This window comes from Scyliorhinus canicula, chromosome 13 (genome assembly GCF_902713615.1).
Source record: "Scyliorhinus canicula chromosome 13, sScyCan1.1, whole genome shotgun sequence".
NCBI lineage: Eukaryota > Metazoa > Chordata > Chondrichthyes > Carcharhiniformes > Scyliorhinidae > Scyliorhinus > Scyliorhinus canicula.
In genome coordinates this window covers 51825293-51838580 of record NC_052158.1, presented here as the reverse complement: position 1 = coordinate 51838580, position 13288 = coordinate 51825293, and the positions used below count along the sequence as shown (strand labels likewise).

The window sequence follows — 13288 nt, the reverse complement described above, 5'->3', positions numbered from 1 at the left end:
CCGGGGAAATACTCAGGGAGTCTGGTAATAATAGCTTAATTGAGAATCTGGAGGCAATTTCACCAACATTTCGGGTTGGGGGCAGGGTCAAGGGAAATTCCGATTCGGGGGAACCGCAGATTTGAGCCAGGGAGTGGGATGGACATTTTCAGAGATGGGAGGAGAAGGGGATTAAGACACTAAAAGATTTGTTTCTTGGGGGTCAGTTTGCAGGATTGAAGGAGCGAAGTACAGGCTGCAGCAGGGGGAAATATTTAGATACATGTAGGTTCGAGATTTTGCCAGCAAGGAGATACAGAGCTTCCCAGTGGAGCCGGCCTCCACATTACTGGAGGACGACAGGGGGACTGGAGAAGGGGGTAGTGTCGGCGATTTAAGGGGCTATTTTGGAAAAGGAGAAGACACCCCTGGAAGGGATCAAGGCAAAGTGGGAGGAAGAGTTGGGAGAGGATATGGAGGAGGATTTCTGGTGTGAGGTGCTCTGGAGGGGTGAACGCCTCCACTTCGTGTGTGAGGTTGGGGCTGATACGGCTGAAGGTGGTATATAGAGCACACCTCACAAGGGCGAGGATGAGTCACTCTTTGAGGGGGTTGAAGAACAAAGAAAGAATAAACAAAAGTATGGCACGTGCCGACCATGCTGCCCGTCTAAACTAAAATCTTCTACACTTCCGGGGTCCATATCCCTCTATTCCCATCCTATTCATGTATTTGTCAAGATGCTCCTTAAACATCACTATCGTCCTTGCTTCCACCAACTCCTCCGGCAGCGAGTTCCAGGCACCCTCCGTGTAAAAGACTTGGCTCGTAAATCTCCGTACCAGCCTCCCCGATCACGCGCCGGAATGTGGCGACCAGGGGCTTTTCACAGTAACTGATAACCACTGTGCTACCATGCCCGTCACAGAACCATTTTAATTTAATTTAATTTTTTTCGGGCTCTCACCTGGGCCGCCCGCTCTCCCGCGAGGAGGGGAGCAAAGAAGGAAGACAGAATTAGGGAATTTAAGAGGGAATTAGATAATTATTTGAATAGAAACTATGTGCAGAGGTATGAAGAAACGGCAGAGGTATGGCACTAAGTCACAATGCTCATTTGGAGAGCTAATGTAGACATGATGGGCCCGATAGCCTCTTTCTGCGCCATAGCGATTCTGTGATCCAATAACTTATTGTATTCGACTCCAATACAAGTTTCCATTCAGTTATAACCCAGAGAACAGGGTGATAGGGCTGGGGGAATTGTTTGTCAAGGTGGAAACATGGGTCCCTTTAAGACCAAACCAGGTCCTGTTTCGCAATGAGTTGAGAGCAGTTGATGCACATTGAAGCTTGTATTTAAGAGCTGGGTTTTCCCCAGCTTCTTGACGGGAAGAGGATCCAGAAGGGTAGATTGGAAATCAGTGTTTTTGCCTATCGCAATAAAACAGATGGGAATCATCAGGATTTGTTCTTCTACCTAATTCAATAAATGGATGTTCACCTGTTAAACCTGGAAAAGGGTTGACCTCAATCTCTGCAGGTGGGAAGATAAAGAAACTGAGAAGTAATCCCTGTTTCTGACAAAAGTAAAAGCTATGTTCAAGGTGAAATATCTGATCAGGCTGCAGGATCAGAAATTATGATTACCTACCAGGTCATTTCAGAATTGCAACCATACGAACAATGGAGGAACGAGGCGGAGGTGTGGATGTGGGTCACTGCTCCAGTCAAGAGGAACAAGGTACAGCCTTAGCTTTGTCTTTATCAGGAAGATGTAAGTTTGGAAATAAAGTATTTGTGGAACTGAACGGGCGGCACGGTGGCATAGTGGTTAGCACTGCTGCCTCGCAACACCAGGACCCGGGTTTAATATTGAACTTGGGTGACTGTGGAGTTTGCATATTCTCCCTGTGTCTATGTGGGTTTTCTCCCACAGTCCAAGATGTTTAGGTTAGGTGAAATGGCCATGCTAAATTACCCTTAGCATCGATGAGGTTAGGTGGGGTTACAGAGATGGGGCGTGGGCCTAGGAAGGGGGCTCTTTCGGAGGGTCGGTGCAGATTCAAAGGGCCGAATTACAAGGCAAGTCAGGGACAGTACAAAAGCAAAGAAAAAGCATACAATGTGGCGCGGATTAGTGAGAAGCCAGAGGATTGGGAAACTTTTAAAAGAGAACAGAAGACAATGAAAAAAGCAATACAGGGAGAAGATGAAATAAGAGTAAGCTAGCTAGTAATATAAACAAAGGTTTCAAGAGTTTTTTTGACATATAAAAGTTAAGAGAGAGGCAAGAATGGACACTGGACCACTGGAAAATGAGGCTGGAGAAGTATTAATGGAGAACAAAGAAATGGCAGAGGAACTGAATGGGTATTTTGCATCAGTCTTCACGGTGGAATACACCTGTGAAATTACAGAACTTCAAGAGAGTCAGGGTGAGAATGTGAAGCAAGGGTTAATAGCTAGAACAATCCAGAATTAATGGGACACATTAGTGGAAAGTTACAAATAAGGGAGTTATTATTGAATTTGTGAGCCGACTCATGACTGTAAGCCGAATAGCCTTGAGAAACAAGGAAGATGGCTGGATGACGGAATATGAAATGTGGGAGCCATTGATACTGTGGCTAAACACCTGTTGTTTTGCTAAAATTGCTATATACTCATGTGCCAATAGATAACTTTAAAGTCTGTAAAATCATGTATCAAAACTATGGCAAAAACAAGCTATGCTTTGTAATGGGGACAAGCTCAAGTGAATGTAAGGGACAGCCCCTTAAAAAAACATATAAAGACAGGATGTTTTGAGCAAAACTTTGGCATTCTCAGAGGTGTTTCTTTGGAATACCTAGAGGGCTGCCCCGATCCCAATAAAGAATATTCTAAAGTACGAACGTGTTCGAGACCGTTTCTTCCGGACTGAGAGACAAGTGAATTAGAGACACACTCACAAGGGGGCAGAGGTTAGTGCAGTGGCCATCACTAAGGAGAAGGTGCCAGGGAAGTTGAAAGGTCTGAAAGTGGATAAATCATCCGGACCAGATGGATTACACCTCAGGGTTCTGAAGGAGATAGCTGAAGAGATTGTGGAGGCATTGGTGGTAATCCTTCAGGAATCACTGGAGGCAGGAAGGGACCCAGAGAACTTGAAAATTACTAATGTAACACCGCTGTTTAAGAAAGGAGGGAGGCAGAAGTTGGAAAATTATAGTCCGGTTTATCTGACTCTGGTCATTGGTAAGATTTTAGAGTCCATTATTAAAGATGAGATTGCAGAGTACATGGAAATGCTTGGTAAAATAGGACTGAGTCAGCACAGCTTCGTCAAGGGAGATCGCGTCTGAAAAATCTGTTAAGGTTCTTTGAGGAGGCAATGAGGAAGTTAGACAAAGGAGAGCCAGTGGACGTGATCTATTTGGATTTCCAGAAGGCATTTGACGAGGTGTTGTACAGGAGGCTGCTGGATAAGAGTCCATGGTGTTCGGGGTAAAATACTGGCATCGATAGAGGATTGGCTGACTGGAAGAAGGCAGTGAGTGGGGATGAAGGGGTCTTTTTCAAGATGGCAGCCGGCTTCACATCGCCAGGGACTTGGGTTCGATTCCCGACTTGGGTTACTCTTTGTGCGGAGTCTGCATGTCCTCCCGTATCTGCGTGCGTTTCCTCTGAATGCTCCAGTTTCTTCCCACAAGTCCCGAAAGATGTGCTGTTAGGTGATTTGGACATTCTGAATTCTCCCTCAGTGTACCCGAACAGACGCTAGAGTGTGGCGACTAGGGGATTTTCACATTAACTTCATTGCAGTGTGACTGTAATCATCCTTTTGACACTAATAAAGATTATTATTATTAGTGGTGTTCTGCAGGGATCAGTGTTGGAGAACAACTATTCACAGTCTGGAAGAAACTGTGGGCATTCTTGCTAAGTTTGCAGATGATACAAAAACATGTAGAAGGACAGGTTGTATTAAAGAAGTAGAGAGGCTGCAGAAAGACCTGAAAGTCTAGAAGAGGGGGCAAAGAAGTGGCAGATGGAATATAATGTGGAAAACTGAGGTTATGCACTTTGGTAGGAAAAATAGAGGCACTGACTAGTTTCTAAATGGGGAAAGGCTTCAGAAATCTCAAGCACAAGGGACTTAGGAGTCCTCATTCAGGATTCGCTTAAGCTTAACATGCAGGTTCAGTTTGCATTTGCCTTCCTAACTGCCATGTTAGCATTCATGTCGAGAGGGCTAGAATACAAGAGCAGGGATGTATTGTTGATGCTGTATAAGACTGGTCAGACCATATTTAGAATATTGTGAGCAGTTTTGGACCACGTATCTAAGGAAGGATGTGCTGGCCTTGGAGGGGGTCCAGAGGAGGCTCACAAGAATGATCCCAGGAATGCAGGACTTGTCATGTGAGGAGCGGTTGAGGACTCTGGGTCTGTACTCGATGGAGTTTAGAAGGAAGTGCAGCGGCAGATCACATTGACACTTATAGAATACTGTGAGGCCTGGATAGAGTGGATGTGGAGAGGATGTTTCCACTTGTAGGAGAGACTAGAACCAGAGGACACAGCCTCAGACTGAAAGGACAATGTCTTAAAACAGAGATGAGGCTGAATTTCTTCAGCCAGAGGGTGGGGAATCTGTGGAATTCTTTGCCGCAGAAGGCTGTGGAGGCCAAATCACTGAGTGTCTTTAAGAGAGAGATAGATATGTTGTTGCTTAATAAGAGGATCAGAAGTTTTGGAGAGAAGGCAGGAGAATGAGAAAATATCAACCATGATTTAATGGCAGAGCAGACTCGATGGGCTGAATGGCCTAATTCTGCTCCTATATCTTATGGTCTTATGAATGGCCACCTTCTGCACTCTAGGAATTCTATGAATGTAACTGACTAAGATACCGAAAAGGATTGGTCGATTCCACTACAGTTCACGGAAATTTTTTACAAATAGGTAACTTATTAGAAGCCCAAGAGGGGTTGTCAACATTTCATTGTCCATTTATCAGTCCATGGAAGATCATGTCATGGAATTTGAGAGATCGTATGAAGACTAAAGAAATCCCAGTGCCCTCAGTGATCCTCAACGTGCTTGGCCCTCCTAGCACCATCTATACGTCTAGGTGTTTCCCCAGGATGCACATCTGAGGTGGAGGCAGCCAGCTGCTTACCATGTCTACCATCTTAAGGCTGTTTAGCACAGGGCTAAATCGCTGGCTTTGAAAGCAGACCAAGGCAGGCCACCAGCACGGTTCAATTCCCTTACCAGCCTCCCCGAACAGGTGCCGGAATGTGGCGATTAGGGGCTTTTCATAGTAACATCATTGCAGCCTACTTGTGACAATAAGCGACTTTCATTTCATTTTCATTTCATGTCCCGTGGGCTTCGATCCTCCAGGCAGGCGTCTCTGGGGGCTCTGAAGCAGGAGAGCCCCGGCACACTTGTTGACTGCACATGGGGTGGCACGGTGGTTAGCACTGCTGCCTTACAGCTCCAGGGACCCGGGTTCAATTTCAGCCTTGGGTGACTGTGTGGAATCTGCATGTTCTCACCGTGTCTGCTCCGGATTCCTTCCACAGTCTAAAAACGTGCATGTTGGGTGGATTGGCCCTGATAAATTGCCCTTAGTGTCCAAAAAGGTTAAGTGGGGTTAGAGGGATAGGGTGGAGGTGTGGGCTTAAGAAGGGTACTCTTTCCAAGGGCACTCGATGGGCCGAATGGTTTCCTTCTGCACAATTCTATGATTCTATGCAGAGCCGTGCCGCCCTGTCCCATGTGCTGACTTTGAGATGCAGCTTCATCTGGAACTTGGGGGAGCTGGTGGCCACTGTCGCCACTCCATAGGATGGGTCAGGGTTGGCACTCAGCTCCCCCTCCTCCCGGTCGGTGCCCATAGGGCCGTGAGGTTCACCTTGGCACGGAGGGGCAGCTGGTTTGAGCCCCGGCTGCCCCTGCATCATTTGGCACTGCCAGCCTTGGCGGCTCCCCTTGGTCCATACCTTCATGTCGACGCCCTCGACGATGTTCCTCAGTGACTGGGGTATGCTCTGAAGGGCTTTGGAAATGTCATATCATAGAATTTACAGTGCAGGAGGCCATTCGGCCCATCGAGTCTGCACCGGCCCCTACAAAGAGCAACCCACTCAAGCCCACGTATCTACCCTATCCCCACAACCCAGCAGCCCCCAGTTAACCTTTTTGGACACTAAGGGCTATTTATCATGGCCAATCCACCCAACCTGCACATCTTTGGACTGTGGGAGGAAACCGGAGCACCCGGAGGAAACCCACGCACACACGGGGAGAACGTGCAGATTCCACACAGACAGTGCCCCAGTCGGGAATCGAACCTGGGACCCTGAAGTAATTGCGCTAACCACTATGCTACCTTGCTGCCCATCTATGCTACCCTGCTGCCCGTATGCCCACCTATGACTGGGACAAACTCCGCAGCACCTCGGCATTCCCATCTGAGAGCGGGACATGTCCCACAGAACCCTATCAAGGTTGGCCTGGTAGTGGGTGACATCCCACAGCAAGTCAGACATTCTGTTGAGACCCTCAGCCATGGCTGTCACCGACTGTGTGACGCCTTGGACACATTCACTCATGGTGCTGACCACATGTCCCAGGCTCTGCACTGCGGTTGGCACCCTTTCAGCGTTGGCCTCGGTGCCACGCATTGTCGGCGACATCTCCAGCGCCTGTAGCCTCAGGGACAGTGATGGATCTGCTGGAGTGACGCTGCCTTCTCCCTCTGAATGTTCCTGCTGCTCCCTAGCGTCTCAATTAGCTCAGAGCACCTCTGTACCACAGGCTCAGCATCAAGCTGGGACCCAGCCGGGTCCTGGGTCAGTGGGATGGATGGGTCAGTCAGTAAGGCAATAACAACTCACGTTTGACAGGTCCTCGGGTGGAGCGCGGTGGTTCCTCACCTCTGCGATGTCCGCCAGCCTCCGCGTAGGTAGCCGAGGACTGCCTTGTCCTCGGCTACCCCAGTCACCTCCAGTGCCCGCTCCTCGAAGATGAGGATTCTTAAGTCTGACATCCCACCACCAGTCTGGGTCCTCTCTAGATAACTATGGGAGACCTTTCCCTGAGGGGAGACAGAGTGCTTCTTAAGCCTTCCCAGATCTGCGTCCCCGAATCTTGGAGCTAGTTTTCCTGGTGCCATTGTTGAGAGCTGGCTGGGATTAGCTGAACAAGTGCAGCTTAAGTGTGGCTTGACAATTCCAGCGAATCAGCTGGCAAGCCTTTATTTGCGGTGAGAAGTCCATGATGCCTGATTAAGTGGACCAAGTAAAGTTGAATTGTGTTGCCGAGACACTGGGCCGAGCGCTGGGAAGCTCGAATTGCTACGCTAATTCCCGCTTGCGACCACACTTAGAAATGTTTCTGGAAAATCGTGCCCAAAACCTCCCAGCTCTTGTATTCGGCCAATGTTGTCTACCTCATAGCTGCAGGAAAGGATGTCCTGAGGCGTGGTACGTTGGCGAAACCATGCAGACGTTGCGACAATGGATGAATGGACATTGCGCGACAATCGCCCGGCAGGAATGTCCCCTTCCAGTCAGGGAACACTTTAGCAGTCAAGTCATTCAGCCTCTGATCTTCAGGTAATTGTTCTCCAAGGTGGCCTTCAGGATGCGCGACAATGCAGAATCGGCAAGCAGAAACTTATAGCCAAGTTCTGCAGCCATGAGTACAGCCTCAACCAGGACCTTGGATTCATAAGAACATAAGAACTAGGAGCAGGAGTAGGCCATCTGGCCCCTCGAGCCTGCTCCGCCATTCAATGAGATCATGGCTGATCTTTTGTGGACTCAGCTCCACTTTCCGGCCCGAACACCATAACCCGCAATCCCTTTATTCTTCAAAAAACTATCTATCTTTACCTTGAAAACATTTAATGAAGGAGCCTCAACTGCTTCACTGGGCGAGGAATTCCATAGATTCCCAACCCTTTGGGTGAAGAAGTTCCTCCTAAACTCAGTCCTAAATCTACTTCCCCTTATTTTGAGGCAATGCCCCCTAGTTCTGCTTTCACCACCAGTGGAAACAACCTGCCCGCATCTATCCTATCTATTCCCTTCATAATTTTATATCTTTCTATAAGATCCCCCTGCATCCTTCTAAATTCAAAAGAGTACAGTCCCAGTCTACTCAACCTCTCAACCTTGGTGAGGCAGGGAGCAGAGAAGTTCTCAAATTTCTCTGGTGATGTTCCAAGTATGTTTGGATACTTATTTATCCCCTAAGAAAAAATCTGGCATACAGAAGGCAAGGTTCAACCAAATACGCCCCTCATACTTCTAAAGATCATAAGATCCCCTCTCATCCTTCTAAATTCCAACGAGTACAGTCCCAGTCTACTCAACCTCTCCTCATAATCCAACCCCTTCAGCTCTGGGATTAACCTCGTGAATCTCCTCTGCACACCCTCCAGTGCCAGTATGTCCTTTCTCAAGTAAGGAGACCAAAACTGAACACAATACTCCAGGTGTGGCCTCACTAACACCTTATACAATTGCAACATAACCTCCCTAGTCTAAAACTCCATCCCTCTAGCAATGAAGGACAAAATTCCATTTGCCTTCTTAATCACCTGTTGCTCCTGTAAACCAACTTTCTGTGACTCATGCACTAGCACACCCAAGTCACTCTGCACAGCGGCATGCTTTAATATTTTATCGTTTAAATAATAATCCCGTTTGCTGTTATTCCTACCAAAATGGATAACCTCACATTTGTCAACATTGTATTCCATCTGCCAGACCCTAGCCCATTCACTTAACCTATCCAAATCCCTCTGCAGACTTCCAGTATCCTCTGCACTTTTCGCTTTACCACTCATCTTGGTGTCATCTGCAAACTTGGACACATTGCCCTTGGTCCCCAACTCCAAATCATCTATGTAAATTGTGAACAATTGTGGGCTCAACACGGATCCCTGAGGGACACCACTAGCTACTGATTGCCAACCAGAGAAACACCCATTAATCCCCACTCTTTGCTTTCTATTAATTAACCAATCCTCTATCCATGCTACTACTTTACCCTTAATGCCATGCATCTTTATCTTATGCAGCAACCTTTTGTGTGGCACCTTGTCAAAGGCTTTCTGGAAATCCAGATATACCACATCCATTAGCTCCCCGTTATCTACTGCACTGGTAATGTCCTCAAAAAATTCCACTAAATTAGTTAGACACGACCTGCCCTTTATGAACCCATGCTGCGTCTGCCCAATGCGACAATTTCTATCCAGATGCCTCGCTATTTCTTCCTTGATGATAGATTCCAGCATCTTCCCTACTACCGAAGTTAAGGTCACTGGCCTATAATTTCCTGCTCTCTGCCTACCTCCTTTTTTAAACAGTGGTGTCACGTTTGCTAATTTCTAATCCATCGGGACCACCCCAGAGTCTAGTGAATTTTGATAAATCATCATTAGTGCGTTGGCAATTTCCCTAGTCATCCCTTTTTGCACTCTGGGATGCATTCCATCAGGGCCAGGAGACTTGTCTACCTTTAGCCCCATTAGCTTGCCCATCACTACCTCCTTAGTGATAACAATCCTCTCAAGGTCCTCACCTGTCATAGCCTCATTTCTATCAGTCGCTGGCATGTTATTTGTGTCTTCCACTGTGAAGACCGACCCAAAAAACCTGTTCAGTTCCTCAGCCATTTCCTCATCTCCCATTATTAAAACTCCCTTCTCATCCTAAAGGACCAATATTTACCTTAGCCACTCTTTTTTGTTTTATATATTTGTAAAAACTTTCACTGTCTGTTTTTATATTCTGAGCAAGTTTACTCTCATACTCCATCTTACTCTTCTTTATAGCTTTTTAGTAGCTTTCTGTTGCCCCCTAAAGATTTTCCAGTCCTCTAGTCTCCCACCAATCTTTGCTATTTTATATGCTTTTTCCTTCAATTTGATACTCTCCCTTATTTCCTTAGATATCCACGGTCGATTTTCCCTCTTTCTACCGTCCTTCCTTTTTGTTGGTATAAACCTTTGCTGAGCACTGTGAAAAATCGCTTGGAAGGTTCTCCACTGTTCCTCAACTGTTCCACCATAAAGTCTTTGCTCCAAGTCTACCTTAGCTAGTCCTTCTCTCATCCCATTGTAATCTCCTTTGTTTAAACACAAAACACTAGTATTTGATTTTACTTTCTCACCCTCCATCTGTATTTAAATTCCGCCATATTGTGATCGCTCCTTCCGAGAGGATCCCTTACTATGAGATCATGAATCAATCCTGTCTCATTACACAGGACAAGATCTAGGACCGCTTGATCCCTCGTAGGTTCCATTACATACTGTTCTATGAAACTATCGCGGATACATTCTACAAACTCCTCCTCAAGGTTGCCTTGACCGACCTGGTTAAACCAATCGACATGTAGATTAAAATCCCCCATGATAACTGCTGTACCATTTCTACATGCATCAGTTACTTCTTTGTTTATTGTCTGCCACACCATAATGTTACTATTTGGTGGCCGATAGACTACTCCTATCAGTGACTTTTTCGCCATACTATTCCTGATTTCCACCCAAATGGATTCAACCTTATTCTCCATAGCACCGATGTCATCCCTTACTATTGCCCGGATGTCATCCTTAAATAACAGAGCAACACCTTACCATCCACTCTGTCCTTCCGAATAGTTTGATACCCTTGGATATTTAACTCCCAGTCGTGACCATGAGGGACGACAATGGCCCCTAATGAAAACAAACCACAAGGAACAAAAACAAACACATTTTACAAAGTTCAATGTCCTCCTTCTGCCAGTTCATTGTCCCTCACAAACTCCATCGCTTCCTCCGGCATCCCAAAATAAATTTCACGGCCATGGTAAGTCACCCAGAGGCAAGCCGGGTACATCATTCAGAATTTCACTCCCTTCTTAAAAAGTGCAGCCTCACCTTGTTGAACCCTCTCTCCTCTTGGCCATAGAACATAGAACATACAGCACAGAACAGGCCCTTCGGCCCTCGATGTTGTGCCGAGCAATGATCACCCTACTTAAACCCACGTAACCCGTATACCCGTAACCCAACAATCCCCCCATTAACCTTACACTACGGGCAATTTAGCATGGCCAATCCACCTAACCCGCACATCTTTGGACTGTGGGAGGAAACCGGAGCACCCGGAGGAAACCCACGCACACACAGGGAGGACGTGCAGACTCCACACAGACAGTGACCCAGCCGGGAATCGAACCTGGGACCCTGGAGCTGTGAAGCATTGATGCTAACCACCATGCTACCGTGAGGCCATCTCTACACCCAGGTCGTGATACACTCCAAGTTCACTGCCCGCCCAGGTACATCGCCTCGTCTGCCTGCCTGGCCCACTTCAGGATCCATTCCTTTTTCAAAAACCGGTGCAGCCACACCACCATCGCCCTCGGCAGCTCATTACTCTGCGGCTTCCTCATCAGCGCCCTGTACACCTCCAGTAGTCGTTCAAAAGCCCCCTCTCCCAGCAACTTCTCAAACATCCGAGCCACGAACGAGCCAGCGTCTGCTCCCTCACTGCCCTCTGGCAGCCCCGCGATTCTCAGGTTCTGCCTCCGGGACCGGTTCTCCAAATCTTCCACCTTCTCCTGCAGCCGCCTCTCGAGTGTTCCGCATCACCCCAACTCGGCCTTCATCGAGGTGAGCTGCTCTTCATGCTCCCCCACCATCTCCTCCATCCTCTGGATCGCCTGCTCGGAGACTCCAGCATTGTTTCTAAGGGGTCGATCCCTGCCTTAATCCGTTCCACCGTCCTCGCCAGGTCCTCTAACGTCTCCTTCCTCTGCTGGGTGAACTTCTTGTTCCAGAAGTCCACCAGCTGCTCCATCGACCACTGAGAAGTTAGGGCAGGACCCTTACACGCCGCCATCTTCCCGTGTCGCAGGTACAGCTTCTCACTCCTTTCTTTTAAAACCACTCCTGGTCCACGAATCCATCCATCGGTGGGACACCCTCTCCTTCCACCACTCCTGCACCTTTCTTCCTCAACACATCCACTCGTTAGCCCGGGAAAAGGTCCAAAAACACCGTCACGACCGGGAGCCACCAAATGTACGACCACTCACACCATGGCCACCACCAGAAGTCTCCCACATTACCCTAATCTACACATCTAGTCACCTCATCAAAAAATTCAATCAAGATTGTAAAACATGATCAATTGGTTAGGCACACAGACAAAACCAGATACAACTTTTAAAGCACTGGAACTTAGTCTTGAAAAATCTGAAGATGGAGGACAACTTGAGTGAATAAAACTTATAAAATGGAGTGTGCTGAAATTCCAGTTTTGGGTGATCTCAATAACATGAAATTTATAATTTTTAGTGGAGCTTTGCATGTTCACCATCAGTGTAGGACGAGGAGTTGGGAGATTTCTTGTGGGAGAGAATGGGGGAAAATTACCCCCCTCCCCCACCGGCATGGGAGGTAAAGAGCGAGGAGTATACTAGCCACTGTGACTCTTGCTCTCGTTGACGCTGTTGACATGGTGATATGTGTTCTATCTGAATAAGATCATGTAGAAAATGCTGTATAAACAAGAGACTAAAGGAACAATATCAATAGAATGTTCGAGAGAACTGATCTTTGTGAGAAATTGTATATTCTACATAAAGTATCAATGCCAAAAGGTTTAGGATAGGCATATTTCAAACAGATGTTGGAGAGAAAAATAATCTCAACTTTAAGTTGAGCAGATGGGGAGAGGAGAGGGAAGCTGGAGAGAGGGAAGGGAAGTGATGAGGTCACAGGAAAGGAAGAAGGGGGAAGAGTGGAGGCGTGGAGAAGATGGGGATTGCAAGAGCAAGTTGCGAGGGAATGGTGTAGTGAGGGTGCGATACGAGGGGAGAGGATTGTGCACTGGGCAGGGAGAACTCAGTTTTATATTAAGTGATGTTAAGAGTCTTCATACTGTGTTGTACATTACTCTTTATCTGGGCTGTATATTGTAGACATTTTCTATTCTTTCTCTCTATATCTATAAACTCATAGAATTTACAGTGCAGAAGGTTGCCACTCGGCCCATCGAGTCTGCACCGGCTCTTGGAAAGAGCACCCTACCCGAGGTCAACACCTCCATCTTATCCCCATAACCCAGTAACCCCACCCAACACTTAAGGGCAATTTTGGACACGAAGGGCAATTTATCATGACCAATCCACCTAACCTGCACATCTTTGGACTGTGGGAGGAAACCGGAGCACCCGGAGGAAACCCACGCACACACGGGGAGGATGTGCAGACTCCGCACAGACAGTGACCCAAGCCGGGATT

General features: G+C 47.3%; 1 protein-coding gene across 1 annotated transcript in view; it reads left to right on the top strand.

Moving 5' to 3' along the window:
* LOC119975603 (antigen peptide transporter 2-like) overlaps positions 1-13288 on the top strand; it is a 117990-nt gene that overhangs the window by 76050 nt on the left and 28652 nt on the right.